The 24,159-nt window shown below is 35.5% G+C and overlaps 1 protein-coding gene across 19 annotated transcripts in view; it reads right to left on the bottom strand.

Annotated features, from left to right (window-relative positions):
* The window catches only part of NKAIN2 (sodium/potassium transporting ATPase interacting 2), a 1,025,964-nt gene that overhangs the window by 664,564 nt on the left and 337,241 nt on the right, over nucleotides 1–24,159 (bottom strand). The gene's annotated exons all lie outside the window — the stretch shown is intronic.

Genomic DNA, 24,159 nt, shown 5'->3' on the forward strand with positions numbered 1-24,159 from the left:
ATCCCACAAATGACAAGGCTCACCAGTAAAGGTATATATACAGTAAAGATACGAAATCATCCATGCACAATTATGACACCAAAATCAGAAATCATGAGAAGAGGTGGGTACAAATGCAGGACACTGGGATGCACTTGCAATTAAGAGACAACTTAAACCAATCTCATATATAGAGAGAGGCTCTTATATCAAAACTTCAGAATAACTGCAAACCAAAAATCTACAATTGATACACAAACAAATAAGAAAAATCAACTCAAATACACCCCTAAAAATAGTCATCAAACCAGAAGAGGAGAGAACAAGAGAAGAGGGAAGAAAAAAGAGCAACAAAAACAAGTTCAAAACAGTTAATAAAATGACGATAAGAAGATACATATCAATAATTACCTTAAATGTTAATGGACTAAACACCCAAACCAAAAGACAAACTGGCTGAATGGATAGAAAAACATCATCTATATATCTGCTGTCTTCAAGAGACCCACTTCACTTCTAGGGACACATACAAATTGAAAGTGAGAGAATGGAAGAAAATATTCCATGCAAACGGGAATCAAAAGAAAGCCAGAGTAGCCGTACTCATAACAGACAAAATAGACTTCAAGATGAAGAATATTTTAAGGAACAAGGAAGGTCACTACCTTATGATCAAAGGATCAATCCAAGAAAAATAGATAACAATTTAATATATCTACACACCCAACATAGGTTCACCACAATATATAAGGCAACTGCTAACAACCTTAAAAGGACAAATCAACCATAACACAATAATAGCGGGGGACTTTAACACCCCACTTACAGCAATGGACAGATCATCCAGACAGAAATTCAATAAGGAAACACAGGCCCTGAATGAAGCATTAGACCAGATGGACTTCATAGATATTTATAGGACATTCCATCCCAAAGCAACAGAATACACATTCTTCTCAAGTGCACATGGAACATTCTCTAAGAATGATCATATCCTGGGCTACAAAGCCAACACCAGTAACTTTAAGAAAATTGAAATCACATCAAGCTACTATTCCAACCACAATGCTAAACGACTGGAAATCAACAACAAGAAAAAAACTGCAAGAAACACAAACACGTGGAGACTAAACAACATGCTACTAACCAACCAATGGATCACTGAAGAAATCAAAGAGGAAATTAAAAAAATACCTAGAAGCAAATGACAATGATGATACAACACTCCAAAACCTATGGGATGCAGCAAAAACAATTCTAAGAGGAAAGTTTATAGCGATACAAGCCCACCTCAGGAAACAAGAAAAAGCCCAAATAAACAAGCTAACTTGACATCTAAAGCAGCTAGAGAGAGAAGAACAGTCAAGACCTAAAGTTAGCAGAAGGAAAGAAATCATGAAGATCAGAGCACAAATCAAGGCAATAGAAACAAAGAAAACCATAGAAAAGATCAAAGAAACGAAAAGCTGCTTCTTTGAAAAGATCAACAAAATTTATAAATCCTTAGCCAGGCACATCAATAAAAAAAGACAGGGCTCAAATCAATAAAATTAGAAATGAAAAAGGAGAAGTAACAATGGACATCACAGAAATACAAAGGATCATAAGAGACCATTGTATGTAACTATACAGCAATAAAATGGAAAACCTAGAAGAAATGGACAAATTCTTAGAAAAGCACAATCTTTCAAGACTAAACCAAGATGAAATAGAAAAGATGAACGGACTAATCACAAGAACTGAAATTGAAACTGTGGATAAAAAACTTGCAGCAAACATAAGTCCAGGACCAGATGGCTTCAAAGGCGAATTCTATCAAACATTTAGAGAAGAGCTAACACCTCTCCTTCTGAAACTATTTCAAAAAACTGCAGAGGAAGGGATACTTCCAAACTCATTCTATGAGGCCACCATCACCTTCATACGAAAACCAAAGATATCACAAAAAAAGAAAACTACAGGCCAATTTCACTGATGAACATCGATGCAAAAATCCTCAACCAAATACTAGCAAACCACATCCAACAGTATATTAAAAGGATTGGACATCATGATCAAGTGGGATTTAGCCCAGGGATGCAAGAATTTTTCAATAACTGCAAATCAATCAGTGTGATACACCACATTAACAAACTGAAGAATAAAAACCATATGATCCTCTCAATAGACATGGAAAAAGCCTTTGACAAAATCCAATACCCATTTCTGATAAAAAACCCTTCAGAAAGTGGGCATAGAGGGAACCTGCCTCAACATCATAAAGGCCATATCTGACAAACACACAGCGAACATCATTCTCAATGGTGAAAAGCTGAAAGAATTCTTACTGAGATCAGGAACAAGACAAGGATGTCCACACTCACCACTACTCTTCAACATAGTTCTGGAAGTCCTAGCCACAGCAATCAGAGAAGCAAAACAGATAAAAGGAATCCAAATTGGGAAGGAAGAAGTAAAACTATCACTCTTGCAGATGACATGATACTATACCTAGAGAACCCTGAAGACTCTACCAGAAAACTGTTAGACCTCATCCATGAATTTGGCAAAGTCACAGGATACAAAATTAATACACAGAAATCAATGGCATTTCTATACACTAACAATGAAAGATCAGAAAGAGAAATTAGGGAAGCAATCCCGTTTACCATCACATCCAAAGAATAAAATACCTAGGAGTAAACCTACCTAAAGAAACAAAAGACCTGTACTCGGAACACTATAAGGCACTGATGAAAGAAATCAAAGATGACACAAATAGATGGAAAGACACACCATGCTCTTGGATTGGAAGAGTCAATATTATCAAAATGACTATACTACCCAAGGCTATCTACAGAGTCAATGCAATCCCTATCAAGTGACCAAGGACATTTTACACAGAACTCAAACAAAATAGTTTAAAGGTTGTTTGGAAGCACAAAAGACCCAGAATAGCCAAAGACATACTGAACAAGAAAAATGGAGCTGGAGGAATCAGGCTCCCGGACTTCAGACTATACTACAAAGCAACAATCATCAAAAACATATGGTACTGGCACAGAGACAGAAATATAGATCAGTGGAACACGATAGAAAGCCCAGAATTAAACCCTGTACCTAAAGTCAACTAATCTATGGCAAAAGAGGCAAGAATACACAATGGGAAAATATAGTCCCTTCAATAAGTGGTGCTGGGAAAACTGGACCACCACATGTAAAAGAATGAATTTAGAACACTCCCTAACAACATACACAAAAATAAACTCAAAATGCATTAAAGACTTAGATATAAGGCCAGACACTATCAAACTCCTAGAGGAAAATATAGGCCAAACACTCTCTGACATAAACAGAAACATCTTCTCAGATCCACCTCATAGAGTAATGACAGTCAAAACTAAAATAAACAAATCGGACCTAATCAAACTTAAAAGTTTCTGCACAGCAAAGGAAACCCTAAAGAAAACGAAAAGACAACCCACAGAATGGGAGAAAATCTTTTCAAATGAATCAACTGACAAGGGATTCATCTCCAAAATTTATAAACACTTCCTACTACTCAATACCAAAAAAAACAATAACAAAAACAAAAAACTCCATCCAAAAATGGGCAGAAGATCTAAACAGACAATTCTCCAAAGAAGACATACAGATGGCCGAGAAACACATGAAAAGATGTTCAACGTCACTCATTATTAGAGAGATGCAAATCAAAACCACTTTGAGGTACCACCTTACACCAGCCAGAATGGCCATCATCAAAACGTCTACAAACCATAAGTGCTGGGGAGGGTGTGGAGAAAAATCAACCCTACTACACTGCTGGTGGGATTGTAAATTTGTGCAACCACTGTGGAAAGCAGTATGGAGATTCCTCAGAAAACTCAACATAGAAGTACCATTTGATCCAGAAATCCCACTCCTGGGTATCTATCCAGAGAAAACTATGACTCGAAAAGACATATGTACTCTGATGTTCATTGCAGCACTATTTGCAATAACCAAGACATGGAAACAACCTAAATGTCCATCAACAGAGGAGTGGATCCAGAAGAGATGGTACGTATACACAATGGAATATTACTCAGCCATCAAAAGGAATGAAATACCGACATTCTTAGCAACATGGATGGTCCCAGAAATTATCATGCTAAGTTAAGTCAGTCATACAATGAGACATAAATATCAAATGCTTTCATTGACATGTGGAATCTGAAAAAAGGACACAATGTACTTCTTGCAGAGCAGATACTGATGCACAGACTTTGAAAAACTTACGGTTTCCAAAGGAGACAGTTTGGGGTGTGGGAGGATGCATTGGGGTTGTGGGATGGAAATATGGAAATCCTATAAAATTGGATTATGATGATCATTGTACAACTATTGATGTGATAAATTCATTGAGTAATAAAAAACAAAAAAAAAAAACAGTGCCTAGCATAGATGTTCATTATAAATGTGCATTATATAAAATATAATAACCCATCTGCCAAATAAATTATTTTCTCAGTTCAGGCCTATTAGTTTCAAGTTCAAAATATGGATATAGATAAGTCTCTCTTACCTTACTGGAAGCAAAGTTGGGGGGAATTTATTGGCTTCTTTTTTCTTGTTTTTTTGGCTGTGCCTGCGGCATGTGGAAACTCCTGGGCCAGGGATTGAACCCAGGCTACTACAGTGACAATGCTGGATCCTTACGCTACTGCACCACAAGGGAACACCTACTGGCTTCTTATAAGCAAAACCACTAAATCACCAAAACTGAAATTTCCCAAATACAAAATATAATTAAATTTAATTTCTTAAAAATCACTTGGATAATATCAATAAAAAATATCAATATGATTCAGCAAGTATTTATTGAGGATCTGCTATATTCACAATATTTTACTAGTAACTTCAAAGAATAATGAGTTGAATAAGATGAAGTAACTTTTTATGGAACAGTAGGGCAATAATTATGGGTTACTTTTTGTAATTCCTGAGTAGGGATTTTATAAACATTTGCAATTGTAAAATGATTCTTTTTCATTTTTTTTAAAGGGCCATGCCCATGGCATACAGAAGTTCCCAGGCTAGGGGTCAAATCGGAGCTGCAGATGCTGGCCTACACCACAGCCACAGCAACGTGGGATCCAAGCCGTGTCTGCCACCTTCACCATAGCTCACGGCAATGCCAGATCCTTAACCCACTTAGCAAGGCCAGGGATCGAACCTGCATCATCATGGATACTAGTTGGGTTCATTACTGCCAAGTCACTATGGGAACTCCTAAAGTTATTCCTTATTTTAAAAATTATGTATTTATATCTTACTTGGATTGATTTATCAATCAACCTACATACCTACCTACACATATCTATTCATTAATCTATGAAAGGGCAAAAACCCACCTGAAAAAAAGTATCATACAGGACAGTAGGAAATCTATTCAGAATCTGTGGCTCTAACCACCGTGCAATATTTAAATCTCTTGTTCCCCTAACTCAAGTACTGTGTCAAGCTCTTACAGAAAATAAAAGTTCAGTTACTGATAAAATTAGACATTGTTAATTATTAAAAATGACAACTAACATCTTCAAGTGCCTTCTATTATTTAAGAAGGATTCCACTTGAGGAGTACTTTGATTCTAATAGAAAACTTCTTTGATGTTCACACATTGCTCCTCAGGAAACAAAAGCAATATACTAGTCCAGAGTTCCCACTGTGGCTCAGCAGTAACAAACCCAACTAGTATACATGAGGATGTAGTTTCGATCCCTGGCCTCACTCAATTGGTTAAAGATCTGGCATTGCCACGAGCTGCAGTGTAGGTCGCAGATGCGGCTCAGATCTGGTATTGCTGTGGCTGTTGTATAGGCTGGAGGCTGCTGCTCCAATTCAACCCCTAGCCTGGGAACTTCCATATGCCACGGGTGAAGCCCTGAAAAGATGGGGGACGGGGGGAAGAAAACAATATACCAGCCTCAGTAGGAATTACCCTAGAAAGTAATATGGTGGCTAAAAGACCCAGGGTCCAGGGCCTACCCCTGGGTCACAGGTGAAATGGAGAAAATATGCCTCCAGTACCACACCATTCACCCTGTGGTCCCTTCCCTGTTGTCTTCTCTGCCTTTCTACTTCTCGGTCCCCATTCCTTTCTCTCTTGAAACTTCTCTAGTTCCCAAATAAACTTTAATTACCAAAGTCACTAAAATTGCATAGAGCTTTACGATTCTGTCAATTGCTTTTGTATGCCTTTATGTTATCTCTTACTACAACTTATGGCAGGTGCTGTAATACTTTAAGACATTAGCTAATTTAATGTTATTGTATTTGAGTTCACTTCTTTTTGATTCCAAACTCCTCACTGCTTGTACATGGGATAAACATTCAAAATGTTCAGTTTTAAACAAGACAATCGAGGTCAGCATAGCCTGTACTAATGATCTTTTCCCCTTTTGCCTTCTGACGTGTTCAGATCTGGATTCATTAATCGTCACTAAGTTGTGCTTAGATCTGATCAGAATTAGACATAAATCTTACATGTGGCCTGACAGCTTAGTACCTTAATTCTTCATTGTGGTTTTGAACTTCTGATCCAGGAGTTATTATTTTATTTTTATTTTAATACTATTACAGTTTCTGTTCATTTTAATCATTTTGTTGTAGTACCTCTATGGTATACCAACAGTTTTGGGTTGATGACCAACATCTGAAGCAAACACACATTCCCTTACCAAACATGGTACAGGTTATTTAAAGGTCTTAGTTGGGGAGTTCCCGTTATGGCGCAGTGGTTAACGAATCTGACTAGGAGCTATGAGGTTGCAGGTTTGATCCCTGGCCTTGCTCAGTAGGTTAAGGATCTGGCATTGCCGTGAGCTGTGGTGTAGGTTGTGGACGTGGCTGTGTTGCTGTGGCTCTGGCGTAGGCTGGTGGCTACAGCTCCAATTAGACCCCTAGCCTGGGAACCTTCATATGCTGCAGGTGCAGCCCTAGAAAATGCAAAAAGACAAAATAAATAAATAAATAAATAAATAAATAAATAAATAAATAAATAAATAAAGGTCTTAGTTTTGTACTATATTTAAAATTTTGAATGCGTCCTTTGTATTCTGGTCAGAATTAGGTCTTTTCTCTTTGAGCACACTGTGCTCAAAATATTTCCCAAATTAGTAGTCTAATTCAAATTAGCCTGTCATATGGAGAGCATAAAGTCCAGAACCAGACTGCCTAGGTAAGACTCCTGGCTTTCTAATGGATTGGCTCTGTGATCTTGAGGAAGTTACTCAACGACACTATGTCTTAGTTTCCTCATCTACAGCATAGGGCTATTTCATAGTATCTGCTTCATAAGGATGATGTAAGAATTAAAAAGTTAATGTATGTGACATGCTTTAAATCTGCAATGATCTTTGAACAAAGATAAGCCTTTACTATAAACCTCATTTTCTCCAGATAACTATAATAATGTATGATATACTGGTGGTGTATGCTATATAAGTGATAATATGCTCATGTCATACTTATTCAATACCTGAGGCACAAGGAAGGATATCAAAAATAGTCACTTCCAGAGCTGTGACAGGATTACATTAGAAGGGTCTTAAGGAAATCACATTGAATCAGGAGCTGCCAAACTCTAAACACACAATTGCGCAGTTCATGCTCCAGACTTTTGTTTTCCTTTATTAGGAAATGTCTAAACTTTGTATGTGAGATAGAACTCACATTGCTTCTATCTATGCTTCTTGAATTTACGTTATCTCCAAAGACCACCAAAATTGTTCAGATTGTTCAAATTACCAACAATTTATGAAGTAGTAATTACCCTAAAATTCTCCTAGATGTGGATTTCAAAGGTTTGTAAAATTTCCAAAAATATTTTGTGAGATCAACCTAAAGTTACTTACTTCATTTGTCCAAGATAGAACACTTTAGCCAGAATGTGAAGCCAAACATTAAAATGAGGAAAATAATAAAATGAATAAATTTTATGCCAGAATTTAAAAGTATATGGAAAAACATTTTTAAAAACAAGTAAAATATAAATCACACTAGGAAACACTTTTACATGATGTAAGACAAAGGGTAATAGTCTTAATTTTAAATCTTGCATACTAATGAAAAAGTACAACTATAAATGGAACATAGGAAATAAGTGAATGATAAATTGACCAAAGAATACATAAGGAAACAAATGAAAGCTATTCAACAACACTAATAATCTAATTCTAGCTAAATTAAGATGCAATGTAATTTTTCCTCTATCATATAATAGAACATATTGTTTTTAAATTACGTATTTACATGTCGCAAATTTTCCTTCTTATCCTGTTGTCTATAAAGCTTTTATTTATTTTTTTTACTCAATCTGGAATAAGAAAAGGAATACACTTCAGTTAACTACACTGTTTAAAAGGATTACACTTTCCCCCCTAAGATCAGAAACAAGAAAAGGATGTCCATTCTCAGCACTGCTATTCAATACTGTACTGGAAACTGTGGCAAAAAAAGAATGAAGAAATTAAAAGTATCCAAATTGGAAAGAAAGAGGTAAAATAATACTATTTTGAAGACATAATCTGTATGTAGTAAATCCCAAAGAATCCACCAAAGAACTAGTTGAGTTAGTTGTTAAAGCTTAGCTGGTCCCCAAATCCAAACTACAGAATTTTTTTTCTTTTTAGGACCACTCCTTCAGCATACAGAAGTTCCCAGGCTAGGGGTCTAATTGTAGCTGCAGCTGTCAGCCTAAGCCGCATCTGTGACCTACACTGCAGCTCTCCACAATGCCAGATCCTTAACCCATTGAGCAAGGCCAGGAATCGAACCCATATCTTCATGGATACCAGTTGGGTTCATTACCACTGAGTCACAATGAGAACTCCTGAACTATAGAATTTATGGTAAGAAGAAGCATGAAGCAGTAGCTTTAGTAGCTAAAAGGAATATTTAAAAGCAGATTTGATAACATAAATTTACACACATGATAAACACAAGAGAGAGAAAAAGAGCATGAGAATACACTTAAAAAAAAACTAGGGAGAACAGTTTTTGTAGACTAACAAGTTTAATTAGCAGATTGTAAAATAATGTTGAAAACTCAGGCCAGATTGAAGAAAATCTGGAATGGTAAACTAATGAATTTGGAGATTACTCCTTAAACAGAAGGTAAACAGGGAAAGATTGGGGGCATGAGGATAAGTCTATGATTAACTTCCCATTGTATAAAGGTAATGATAGTACAACACATACTACTAAGTGGGTGGTCATTGAAATATGTGGACCAATCTGATCCCAAATGGATACAATTGTTATCTTCCCTCTAGGTACAGGCAGTCTGTACCATGTGCAGCTTTTGTCACATATTTTAAGGACTTGTTTTGACTTCTGAATATATTTGGGAGTTCAACTATTTAGGTTTATGCCAGATGAACTAAGCAAATCTGTTTTGGAATACCGTCTCAGCTGTCTTAATATTGATTTTGGCTATTATAACATTCCTTTCCTGAAGTATAATACTTTTTTAGTTCTGCAAATGCTAATGCCTCTGTATAGATGTGCTGTCCAGTATGTGTGAGTGCATTATCTGTCACCTAGGGTGAACTAAAGGTTTATACAAGCACTTCACAGTTGTCTATTAGATGAGAACCACACAATAACTGCTGCTTAATAGAATTCAAAGTGCAAGGAAAATCAATTGTGTTAATACCATTCAGCACACATATTTTAATAGCCCAAATTACAATGACACTTTTAAAACATTTTCTATTTATTGCTTCAACTGAAAATGGCCTTATTTTAACAAGTCAGATACAGATACCCACAAAGTAAGAGGCAAATCATTCTACTAATTGGAATTCTTATTAAAATCCTCAGATTTAATTGCAAATCGCACATACATAGCTCTTCACTCAACTTTAAGTGGCGACATGTAAGTGGTTAAAAAGGAGCTAGAGAGATAATCTCTTAGCAATATTAGTAAACTGGAAAGGCTTTGTAGGAGAGGCTGATTAATTTATCTCCAAACTCATTTTTTCTTCTGCTTGGCCACCAAACAGTGCCTACAGTTCTCTGCTTTCCCTGCTAGTTGGTGTGGAAACATGTCTGTATTCTGGCCAATCAAATGTGGGCAGAAGTGGTACTTACTTCTAGACTTGACCATACAGATTCCTGATACAATCCTGTCCTCACTGTCTTTGCCCCTCCTCTAGCTGAATGGACAGGATTTACTGGAATTTGCTAAGGGCACTGCCTGATTGGAAAGGATGCTGGATCACAGGACAACTCCACAGAGCAGTAATACTACCCACTCTAGTAACAAGAAATAAACATGTACTGTGTTAAGTCTCTGAAATCATGGGATGGCGTTTATAGTAGTTATCCTGTTCTGACCAATACACTTCTGCAAGATAGAGGGGGTGTCTTTTTTACTTTGTTTTCCCTGAATCCAGAGTGTACTTTGGCCTTAAGGAGGCACTTGATAAAGTTTGGTTTAAAATGCTGACTAATCCTTTCATTTAATATCTCCTTGTAGTATGAAGTTGGGATGAACAATCCCTGAGTTTTCTTGCAAAGCTCCCTGAGTTTTCTTCCAAAGCTAAGATTCTTTGACATTCCATGAGTGGAGGATTCCAATTAGCTTTTTTTTAAAACACATTTATTTATTTAGTATAGATGTCATTTTGTGCATATCAATTATTTCTTTAAATTCTATAAATACCCATGCTTAATTTCCCTCAATTTAATATAGAATAGACTGTGATGACACTACCATGTAAAAATAAGGATAAATACTTCAACTTTAATATCCTTCCCTGCCTTAAAATGACCAGATAAACAAACCTCTATTGCATGTTAGAATTAAATATAAACAAAATCAAATTCTTCAGCTTGCAAATATTAATCCCTTATTTTCCAAGGAATATCTATCACCTTAGTAATTATCAAGGTATCACTCTCAGGTGAAGTTTAAAAGACTGAAAAATGGGAACCATCATTAGTTATGATGCTAATATTGCTTGCTCTACTCTATTACGTTAACCTTGAAAAACAAAATATCATAAATAAGTACTCAAATCATTTCACTTTCTCTAGATGTTAAGACAGAACAAGATGAAATAATGTTTACTATGACTATCATAAAATCATATTTACTTAAAATCATATTTACAATTTTAAGTATGATTTTAGAAATAACAGTATTCTTTGCAGTATTAGAAAGACATATCTTCCTTTCATGCACCTTGGCAACATTCTACTTAAATTTTCCCAAAATGTCTATGAATATTTTGCTAAGAATCAACCTGGTATTTTGCTTCTTTAAGACTCAATTTTTTTTTTATGACATTTAATCTTTGTAAGCAGGAATTTTTGAGATAGAGATAGCTTACCTCACTTTATAACTGCAATTAGAATATTGGCTTAAAGTTGCTAGAGAGTGAAAGACCAAAACTCCCAGTCATGTGTGAAATGTAACATATGTAATGTGTATTTACATATGCTGATATATACATTTGCACGATAAATGTATGTTAAATGCATGTAAAGTATGCTATGATAATGTATGTTAAAGTGAATGAGTAGGATAAGGTTAGTGTTAAGAGATGTTCAGAATCAACCCAATTACTTTTAATTTTTATTTAGAGGCTAGTTGGAATTTTATAAAAGAAAGATTCCTAATTATATGTTTGTTCTACATCATGCAGTTAGAAATTAGGAAATATGTCATTATTTGGGGCTAGACTGGCAATAATTTAAGAGAGTTTTAGAGGAGATGTTAGATAAGTTCCAATCATATTTCATTTATTTATGAAATCAATGAATAGTTTCAGCTAATATAATTTTCACCTAGCCATTTAACTAAAAAGTTTTGAGATTGTATGGATATAATTCTGAAAGAGTATTTAGAAGAAGCAATCTTGGTCATGTGATGTAACATAAAGAGTCAAAGTTTCAGCCAAATTCTGCTGCATTTGATTTATACACATAATAGCTATGAAAAAACAAACAGATTTCTGAATGTTAAAATCAAGACAATTTGTAGCACTGCTTTTAATTTTAGCAAATAAATAAAAGATTGCTGAATCCAGATGCATTTCAAATCTCAAAGTAAAAACAGACTGAACTCAAAGCAAATCTAATGTTCCAAAAGAAAACTAAGCAATGGTTCCACAAGCTTGTGCCGATTCTCATAGGTTTTTGAATTCTACCCACAAGAAGAAATACAATTTAGACTGCAACCAGAATATTCTATACTATTTAACCTATTCTAGGGTTCTTTTCTATCCTATCCTAGTACATTCCATTTCACCTAAGAAAATACAGGTTTAGATAGGTTAATTTCAAAATCCAGTAATGGATTTCATAAATTGGTTTTTAAAAACCTCATACATATTAAAGAATTCAAAAGCAAAAATATTAAATCTGTGTTCTGTAATACAAAAACATGTTCAAATTCTCTAATGATATTGGTCCTATCAGGAAAAATTAACAATGCTTTATTAGTAGTACTATCACAAATATCTTAGTTTTCTAATTGCCTGAAACAAATCCATCATATTAGGAAGAGGTTATTCTAGAAAAGACCTCAACTAAACTATTGAATAAACTCTCTAACCCCTATGTTTTATTCTTACGTCAAACCTTGCCATTTCATTTCAAGTTACTATGACTAAAACGAAGAGATGAAAGTCTCTTGGTCTTCAAATTTTTAAATTGGAATGATAAGCTAAAGAGCAGAACCCAGAGAAAAATCCCAGTGAGTTTCTAACCACAAAATTAGCTCTCAAGACAAAAAACAAAGTTCCTAACAATATGTCTATAAAAAGGCATACTATTCAATGATTCAGATAAGGCTGTAGAAAATCTGAAAAACCTATATATTTAATGACAAAATGCTAATCTAGTGGCAGTTTTTATTTATTATCTTTCTCTCTCTCTGATGTAAATCAAATTTCCTTAAAAAAGAAGTCTGGCATTATAAATTTATTTTTAAGATAATGACAAAACTTCTGGAAAAATTACACCAATTATCTGAAGGTGAACCATGCTCAAAAGTCAACTTTGAGTTAGGAAAAGCTTATGAAGTACCCATGAGTTCACTGTGATTAATTCTATCAGCAAATGATAAGTTAATTGACAAAAACAGAATAGGTGACTAAATTAGTCAGTTTAGCTAGGTATAATCACTCTACATACCATTAAATGTATATCAAGAACATCCACAGACCTAAAATACTTAACTGCTTTCTTTGCAATTATACTTCTGTGGTCTAAATACATATATTGATCATAAATTGTAGCTTCTTTAAGGTCAGATTCACTGTATTTACAGAAAATATAGAAGGATTTTTTAGAATCAAAGAAGCCACAGATCTCATTTAAGATAAAATCAGTTCACTGTGTGAGCAGGATGTGATACAGAAAAATGTTCTACAATGAGTTATTACATGCTTTTATTGTCCCACTCTAGCTATTAATTTTAATGATTCTGTCTGGTCAGATATCTTCTGCCACACACCAGAGATGTATCTCCTTGTGCACTTTCTACTTAGTAAAGATAAATTCAAGTTAGGCTAAGTAGAAAGAGTTGTGTATGGAAATGACAGAGCATCCTTTTTTCATTCATTCAACAAATATTTCTTGAAAATCTACTATAGGCTGGGTACTTCCAGATGTATTGAATAAGACTAAGTTCCTGTTCCCATGAGAGTATGGCGAGGTGCACAATAGAAAAATAAACAAAGGAATAATTAAATAATGCCAAATAGTTCTGTGAAGGAACAACAAAGCAGTCTAAAATGATGGAGTATGGAACTATTAGATGATAAAACATGGGAAGGCCTGTTATATTTGAGCTGAAATCTGAATGAAATGAGGAAATAAACCGGGTTGGGATTTACAGGAAGGGAGACACCTCCAGAAGAAAAAGTAAAAGCTTGGACTTAGAATGTAATTTGGTTGAGTTCCCATTCTTCTAGGAAAGCTTTCACCTTTGGCCCTTAAATGACGTGGCTACAAAGGACATTATTTTGAATATACTTGATAAAATTGGCAAGAGGCTGTTACTGCTCATTATACCCTTTATTGCAAGATAAAATGTTGGTATTAGGGCTAATTTTCATACCTAAATATGTATAAATCAAACTCATCAGCAAACAGGCAATATCTATGAGATTCATATTATTCAGAGAATAGTTTATGATAGATAAGCAATTCTTACTGTGCAATAATACATTTAAAAAGAAACTTTACAGGCTTTAATTCCTGTTATATGCATTATGTCATATTTTTACATATGAGGACATTATCTGTAACCTATAGGTAGCTGTAATTTTTAACTGTTTTTTTTTAATATTCCATATATAGACAAAAATTTCTCTTTAAAATTCAGTATACACACAACAGTAGTCCTTCTACACTGGTATATAATTCTGAACCATGGTTTAAGCTAAGACAAATGAGCGTTAAAGTAATTCTACTGCAATCACAACACCCACAATGCCAAACCATTTTAGAAATTTTAAATATGATTACTCTGATAGCATTTGTTCTAGTCAGCTGCATGTTACCTATTTCAGGTAATTAGTCTCCCAGTTACCCTATCAGGTTTTACAGAGAATTATGGCCAGCATACATGGCAACAATAATTCAGATTGACAATGATGCAATGTAATCTTATGTGTCATTATTCAAATTTTTAAATGTTCAATTTGCGGAAATATTATAGGATAGGACATATACTAATTATATTTCACTTCAAACTCTTCACCTCTGATTTAAATGTAATGAGGAGTAATTTGGCATTGAAGCAGAATAAACGCTTGATTTTTCTGAGTACCACATAGGGCTGAGATTCTCAAAGAAAAAGGAAATGGTTAGGAGTGCATCTCTATGATCAAATGCGCTTTGATAAATACTACCCTGCAATGTTTTAGGACTCAGATTCAGGAGGGCAACTAATTAAATGAAATAAGTGAATCTGTAATGCATCACTGAAGTCAAAACACATGAACTGACTTTTAGAGCAGGAGGCTAGGTTTTACTGACTCACTATCAAACATCCCAACATATTGCGAATACATAACAAAAGAGCAAACTGAATAAAGTGTAGAGTTACATCCTTTAATATTTTTTAATTCAGAATCGAATATTCCTGCCTATTAGCAATGTTTTATTAAACCTATAATTAGTGTTTCTAGTTTTTCCTCTAGGGACATTCCATTTCTAATAAAAAAAAAAAACTTATTAAATAAATCTTTTTGACATATCTAAAATCTAAAAGTATTTTTGTATTTGAAACTCTAAAAATTTTGAGGCCCCCATAAATGCTTTTTGCCAACATCATAAAGATAAAGAACTATGGAATAGGCTACCACTAAGGTATCCTTCATTTGTAAGACTCCTGTCCTTAAAGAAAAAATAAAGGAATCTAGATTTTGCAAGAGATTAATAAGAAACATTTTCAAGACCTCACAACTTGGGAAAGAGCACCTTGGGGCCATGGAGTTTTAAAGGAGCAACTAAATTATGGCCTTAAATCTCACATTCTGTCACAACTTTATGATAACTGAGTTCAACCTATTCTTTTATCAATGGAGGCAAATTGTGAAGAATATGAGATGTACACTGTACCTTTAAAACCAAAACAATTTAAATAAAAATAGAACCTCTCAATTTTCTGGTTTCACAATGACCTCTGATTTTTTTTTCACTGCACCTCATAAATCAAAAAAAAAATTAACAATTCAGTTTAATAAGTAGTTGGAGCCAAACAACTTAACATTACAAGTAACTATGGGCTAACCCTTAGTAGCCACTTGAAAAAAAAAAATGCTCATGAGTGAAAGAAAAAATAATGTTTTACTTTGTTCTTAAATAACCGCAATTACTACTAATCTATGTGTGCCTGTTAAACTTTGGAATCAGAATAAACACCGTCAGCCTGATATTGTATTCCACACTGATTTTCCCATGGTGCTTACTTTGTATCACAGGAACAACTGGAAACTCAGCTTCTCAAAACCATGACATCACCAAAAGGAATTCCTGTGTGCTCATGTCACATCTCAACTACCTGGAGGTGGGAGTTGGTGTGGTGTCTCACAAATGTCAAGCAACACTATTTCCCTTAGAATTATTTATTTATTCATTTTATTTATTTATTTTGTCTTTTCCAGGGCCACACCTGGAGCATATGGAGGTTCCCAGGCTAGGGGTCGAATCGGAGCCGTAGCTGCCGGCCTATGCCAGAGCCACAGCAATGCGGGATCCAAGCCACGTCTGTGACCTACACCACAGCTCACGACAATGCCGGATCCTTAACCCACTGAACGAGGCCAGGGATCGAACCTGCAACCTCATGGTTCCCAGTTGGATCTGTGTTCCTGGTGATTTCCCTGTGCTGTCCTGGGATGCCTCAACACACGTGCTGTTTTGCCCTAGGGTTTCTGATTTATTTGGCAAAATATGAATATGTATCAAGAGTTTACTTGCAAATTCATTTGAAGTCCTAAAATAAGTGTACTAAACTATCTGTTAAAATCTTTTCTATAAATCTCTCTATATTGAGAGCTTTCACAAAACTCCTTAATACTTTACAAAGGTATTTACATACAATGCTTCATATGGGTTAAAAATAATTTTTTAAAAAATTCAAAATACTACCTAGTGGTGCCTGAGGCAAAGAAGTAGGACTAAGGATTCAGTCCATTCATGCTTAGTGGCATCAAATGTGTTTACAGCAGCCTGATTATTCCATTCGTGTCCCTTCAATTTCCAGTTCATCTTAATTCATCATTTTTACAAATGGAGGCCAACTCTTCTTTCTCTTCAATGTTAAAGTTGTCCTGTAACTGAAGATCATTTTTATCTCTCTCCAAACAACCCAATATCCCTATAATCTTCACTCACAGGTTCTACTCTTCATGCCTTTAATTACCTGTTTCTCCTTTTAGGATTACCTTCAATATCACCAAATTTCCTCTATGTAATGAATCCTCAAAGAGAATTCACTAGGTATAACAGGAAAATTACAGAATACAGTTTTATGAGATTAACTGAAAAAATGAATATGAAAGACTTCTGTAAGCTGATGAAATACCTTATCATTTACATGGGTTATAAATATGAAAAGTTCTTATGTCAGAATATTTTACTGTTTAGAAACAATTACATGGAAAATTTTCAAGGACCCTAGGAGTATAGACATGAAAAATTCTTATACTTTTTAACATCTGTAAGAATATAGTGTAGTAAATGAAAAGAATATCAATGAGACATTCTTGTTGGACTTTTGAAAAAAACTGATTTGAACTGTTTAATACATTTCTTGTGGACACTTTTTAGATTCACAAATATCAAGTAGCACTGTCCCTTATATATCAAGGATGTTTACCAGAAATTTTTATTTCAGCTTGCCTTCTAATTATAGTACATTTCTCTCCCCAGAAGGAAAAAAAGAATCACCTGTTTGTTTTGTAAAAAGTGTATTTAGGAGTCAAATTTCTAATTACTCTAATTCACACAGATTAATGAGTATTTTGTATCAACACATATGTGATTTTCAAGCATCAACTAGTGTTCAAATATTAACAGTGTAAAGATCAAAGACAGCATACATTGTTTGATGTAAAAATGTGATCACCATTTTAGGAAACAACTGCGTAACAAGGGTGGACTCAGAAAACCAGGCTACTGCAAGCTAGACAGTGTACAACCCCAACACAGCCTGGGACAACCAAATTTATTTCTATTAGATTAAGCATATTCCTATTTAAATAAAAAATTCACATTGGAACATTGCCTAAAAGGACTTCATGTCTGGGGAGGTATTAGCATAATAATTATTTCAACGTAAGGAATTATTAAGAAAAGTACCACATTACTAATATCTCTAAATGCCACTCGAAGGGTAGTACATTTTCAGGCCATAGATAATGGTTGGTTGGCCCTCAGTTTGGCCTTTGCTTCCTATGGCTTCTTTCCACAGGACTCCTCTTCTTTATGTGTCCCATCTGACTCACGGCAGTTTCAAGTTTGTGATCAACATTCATCACCTACCCTACTTTGAAATAGAGTGTCATAAACATTCTGTAACTGGAATATCTGAATAGTTAAGGAAAAATGAGGTGTTATTTACAGTGGGCATCCAAAATAACTTCAATTCCTTTTTATGTAATGCACATGCATAATTCAACTCTGCTATATCCTACCTTGTCTGTATCATTTTATCCCTGTTGTTGTACAAGCAACCACAAAAGTCCTTATGCATTCATGTTTAACCATCTCAATGAGTATCTATTTCTTTTTTTTCTTTTAATTTATTTATTTTTTATTTTTTTATTTTTTCCCGCTGTATAGCATGGGGATCAAGTTATTCTTACATGTATACATTTTTTCCCCCACCCTTTGTTCTGTTGCAGTATGAGTATCTAGACATAGTTCTCAATGCTACTCAGCAGGATCTCCTTGTAAATCTATTCTAAGTTGTATCTGATAACCCCAAGCTCCCAATGAGTATCTATTTCTTGATGTCACAAAAATAGAAAGATCCAAAGGAAATTGGATTATAAATGGACAAGCCAGATTAAAGGAAGCAGTCCTCCACCTTCCCATTCTTTCTTTTTTTTTTTTTTGTCTTTTTACGGCTGTACCTGTGGCATATGGCGGTCCCCAGGCTAGGAGTTGAATCAGAGCTGCAGCTGCCGGCCTATACTACAGCCACAGGAGCACAGGATCCAAGCTGTGTTTGCAACCTACACCACAGCTCACAGCAACGCTGGATCCTTAACTCACTGAGCAAGGCCAGGGATCAAACTTGCGTCCTCATGGATACTAGTCAGATTCGTTTCCGCTGAGGCACGATGGAACTCCCTCACCTTCCCATTCTTATGATATGCTTATTATATATACCAGTACTTTAAATATATCATTTCAACTAATCCCTGAATAACCCTATGATATTCATACTATTATCAGTATGTCACCAAGGACACTGATGCTTAAAGAACTGTCTGACCTGCTTGAAATTAAATAAGTGGTACAACTGGGACTTAGCAACAGATCTTTCAGACCTATCCCCAAAAGAAATTTAAAATGTAATTTTTATTTTGTAAGGCTTATCCCAACTTGGAGTCCCTGTTGAACATCAAAGAATTTTAACATGTAAATCAGAGCGACACATTCTAAAAGTTGGTGTTCCTATACAACATGTCCTGGGCATGCTTCCTTGTCAACATTTCAATTATTATCAACTTAGGTTTCAATTTATGAAGTGGAAACTTTGGTGTCATTACTATTCCTAATGGCATGAGTATTATCATTAAAATACATTTAAAATATCATTAAAATAGTAGAAATTTTAAAAGATAAAGTCAGCTTGCTTTTGGATTCATTTTCTATTAATATGATAATCTGAAACTTAATAATACAGAAACAACTTTCAGCAGTCTTTTCAAAGATAATCCCATTTAGTGCAAGTTAAAACTGTGAATAAAATGAGTTCAATTAATAATCAATATATAGAAACTTTATATCCAAGAAAGCCTTACTGAGTGACTTTTACCAGAGAATAGTTGGACTTTGAAATTAAAAAAAAAAAAAAGGAGTTTCTATCTGTTCATGTGAAACTCCCATAGGGAAGCAGATATCTTGCAGATAAAACTAAAATGTCACAGCAGTTTGATTATAAATTTGAAATTTCAGATATTCCCAAAACACCTATAAAAAATTCATATTACATTGTAGGCAGTCTTACATTAATTACCCTTCTCCTGAGTCTGAAATTTCTAGATTGGGTAATCTTGAATCAACACAATAAAATTGCTCCCCTTTAATTAGTTAAATAGTCATTCTAGTGACTTTAATGCAAAAACTTTGGTTTTAAATGAAGATTTAGCTTGTATATATATCAGAAATATATTCAGAGGCCTAGTTTAATATATATGCATATATACCCTATGTAACATGTACTGAGGTATGTATTTCATGTGAGTAATAGCATTATTCCCAAATACAGCTGTTCCAAAAGAAAACCTGAGTGCATTTTACTGGTAGAATTACTGGTGTACCCTCTTGATAGCTTGCAATACAGCAAGTGCACTTGGGAGCGACTGGGTCTTGGCTTGAGTGTGAGAGTGGCATGGAGAACAGATTGCTGCTCTTAGCGCTTAGTGTGAGAGAGAGGAGACTGCTGTGTAGATAAAGCAAGGGGTTATTTTTCCAACCCTACAGCTCTGTCCCTTTTTTGCTGCAGATCACTTCACCCAGCTGAATAGATTTCCCACTGAGTATATTATCTTGAAGGAAGGCTCTTTTCCTGATCGTACTCTGATGGGATACACAATCAGTGTTTACGGCCTCTCCCCTCCCCCTGCCAAATGAACCTCATTGCTTAGTGAGAATAAGCATCCTGGCCAAGTCCCAGCTCCCAGGATGGCTTCAAGATGAAGCAATAAGAGAGAAAAGGGGCGGAGGGCAAACACTGGCTGGCTGAGAAACACTGAATTCTCTCCTGCCATCTTCAAGGCCCTGATGTAGCATTTGCAGCTACAACTATACTGCATGGTCAGGTTTATTTATATTTTTCTACCACAAGCACAATTTGCTATTGGACATATCTAAGTAACTACAATTTGAAGTAAACATAGCCTCTTGCTCCTGGGATTCTGAGGCCACTCCAAATCCTATGTTTCTCAGTTCCTCAATTTTTCTGATTCCACTGTTCTGAGACCAACAGGTGAGTTTACTGTTCCAATTGGACATGACCCAGTTTCTTCCATCCCCTTCATTGCCAAGTACATGCAACTCTGAATGCAGGCATTCCTAAGAACTGGCAAAAACAATTCACAATATAAGCCACTACTATAAATATCAGTTGATTTAGGTTTGAGTGTCTCTGAGTGGTTTTGTCACATCCTTTCCCAATTAAAAAACTTTTCCTTCAGGTAGGACACTAGATGATTAATACATAAGGATGTTCATCCACTGTTGTCTGTATACAGTGGCATTGAGACATATTTCTGAAGACCTCTGTAATTCTGAACCTTGCTCTATCTTCTAGCAAAGATGTGATGTCCTTTCACATTATTAAGTTTAATGGATAGACAAACTATAGAAATATTTCTACGGGGGAAGATGAATTAACAGTGAGTGAACGTAAACGATACTGAGCTACCATATCCCTGCACATGCTAATTATGCTAAAATCTATGGAGCATACACATGTCAGGATTGACATTTCTGTCATCTCAATTACTCCCCATAAAATCCCTATGAGATGTGTACTCATAATCCTATTTCCCAGATGAGCAAATTGATACTTCAGATCAAGTCAATGGGATATAAACTCAGCTCTCTCTGACCCCTAAAGCACATGCTTCTTTCAAATACAAGGTTGGGTATTCACTATAATGGCTATTAAAATTATATCTGATGGGCTAGTTCTGTGTAATGTGGGGATTTGCTAAGTAGGGAAGGGTCCTGGACTTTAAACGCTCAAGGAAATTAAGTTTTGTTTTTGTCCAACCAGAAAAGTATTACATGGTCTTACATGTCAAAGAGATTTACTTTTTACCTGGGCTATCTTTGGGTTAAGTCCAGAAGTGCCCTGCATGTCTAGATAGGGAAACAATGAAATAGTGAATGTTATCAGTTAAAACTGAGTCCTTAACTTCACAATACTCAGAACTTCAGAGGTTTTACAACTCCAATTTGTTTCACTCCATTTTTTTAGTGGGATTATGAACTAAATTGTGTCCCTCCTAAATTCACCTGTTAAAGCTCTAAGCCCCATATCTCAGAGTGTGACTGTATTTAAATAGAGGAACTTTAAAGAGGTGATTAAATTAAATGAGGCTATTGGGGGGGGGGGGCTAATCCAATCTGACCTGTCAGATTACAAAAAGAGACTAAGACTGACAGAGATACACCAGGGACACCTGTGCACAGAGAAAAAAAGACCAGGTAAAGAGGCAGCAAAACAGTAGCCATCTTCAAGCCAAAGAGACAGTTTTCACAGGAATTCCAGCCTCCTGGCACCAAGAAGCTATAACCTCCAGAAGTGCTAGGAAAGAAATCTCTGTGGTTTAAGCCACTTGGTCTTTAGGATCTTTTATGGAGGAAACTCTAGCAAGCTAATGCTAGGAGAAAAAAAATAGCTAAATAGATTCTTCATGTTGGATACTATGCAAGAATTTTGATATGCAAGCTTTTGTACAAAACTACAAATGTCAGCAGGTTGAGTAACTGTGGACACAAAAGGATCACTTTCATCTCTAACGAAACGTGCTCTCTGTGCTTGTGCCACTAAAATGATAGCCAGGTTGTATGCATTCATAGACTAGTAACTACCAGAAGGAAATTACGGCTTAAAAATAAACACTCTTCCATATCCCCATTTGTTTAACTGCCATTTACTGAGATCAACATAAAAAAATAAAATAACTCACTAAATAAAAAACCACAAAAGACCCAGAATTGCCAAAGCAATCCTGAGAAACAAAAACCAAGCAGGAGGCATAACTCTCCCAGACTTCAAGAAATACTACAAAGCCACAGTCATCAAAACAGTGTGGTACTGGTACCAAAACAGACAGACAGACCAAAGGAACAGAATAGAGAATCCGGAAATAAACCCTGACACCTATGGTCAATTAATCTTTGACAAGGGAGGCAAGAACATCAAATGGGAAAAAGAAAGTCTATTCAGCAAGCATTGCTGGGAAACCTGGACAGCTGTATGCAAAGCAATGAAACTAGAACACACCCTCACACCATGCACAAAAATAAACTCCAAATGGCTCAAAGACTTAAATATACGACAGGACACCATCAAACTCCTAGAAGAAAACATAGGCAAAACACTCTCTGACATCAACATTATGAATATTTTCTCAGGTCAGTCTCCCAAAGCAATAGAAATTAGAGCAAAAATAAACCCATGGGACTTCATCAAACTGAAAAGCTTTTGCACAGCAAAGGAAACCCAAAGGAAAACAAAAAGACAACTTACAGAATGGGAGAAAACAGTTTCAAATGATGCGGCTGACAAGGGCTTAATCTCTAGAATATATAAACAACTTATACAACTCAACAGCAAAAAAAACCAATCAATGGAAAAATGGGCAAAAGACCTGAATAGACATTTCTCCAAAGAAGATACACAGATGGCCAACAAACACATGAAAAAATGCTCAACATCGCTGATTATAAGAGAAATGCAAATCAAAACTACCATGAGATACCACCTCACACCAGTCAGAATGGCCATCATTCATAAATCCACAAATAACAAGTGCTGGAGGGGCTGTGGAGAAAAGGGAACCCTCCCGCACTGTTGGTGGGAATGTAAACTGGTACAGCCACTATGGAGAACAGTTTGGAGATACCTTAGAAATCTATACATAGAACTTCCATATGACCCCACAATCCCACTCTTGGGCATCTATCCGGACAAAGCTCTACTTAAAAGAGACACGTGCACCCGCATGTTCATTGCAGCACTATTCACAATAGCCAGGACATGGAAACAATCCAAATGTCCATCGACAGATGATTGGATTCGGAAGAGGTGGTATATATACACAATGGAATACTACTCAGCCATAAAAAAGGATGACATCATGCCATTTGCAGCAACATGGATGGAACTAGAGAATCTCATCCTGAGTGAAATGAGCCAGAAAGACAAAGACAAATACCATATGATATCACTTATAACTGGAATCTAATATCCAACACAAATGAACATCTCCTCAGAAAAGAAAATCATGGACTTGGAGAAGAGACTTGTGGCTGCCTGATGGGAGGGGAAGGGAGTGGGAGGGATCGGGAGCTTGGGCTTATCAGACACAACTTAGAATAGATTTACAAGGAGATCCTGCTGAATAGCATTGAGAACTATGTCTAGATACTCATGTTGCAACAGAAGAAAGGGTGGGGGAAAAATGTAATTGTAATGTATACATGTAAGGATAACCTGACCCCCTTGCTGTACAGTGGGAAAATAAAAAATAAATAAATAAATAAATAAATAAACATCAAAGCCCTGAAAGGGGGAAAAAAAAACAAAAAACCTCAAGAGGCTGAATGTTAGATCCACTAATGGGAAAGAGTGAAAAGCACACAGACAGGATCAAGAATGGAGTAATAAAACCCTAAAGGGAGAATACTCAATCAACTCATTCAATTAGCTGTCAGGAACCCTGGCC

Source organism: Sus scrofa, chromosome 1, assembly GCF_000003025.6.
Source record: "Sus scrofa isolate TJ Tabasco breed Duroc chromosome 1, Sscrofa11.1, whole genome shotgun sequence".
Lineage (NCBI taxonomy): Eukaryota > Metazoa > Chordata > Mammalia > Artiodactyla > Suidae > Sus > Sus scrofa.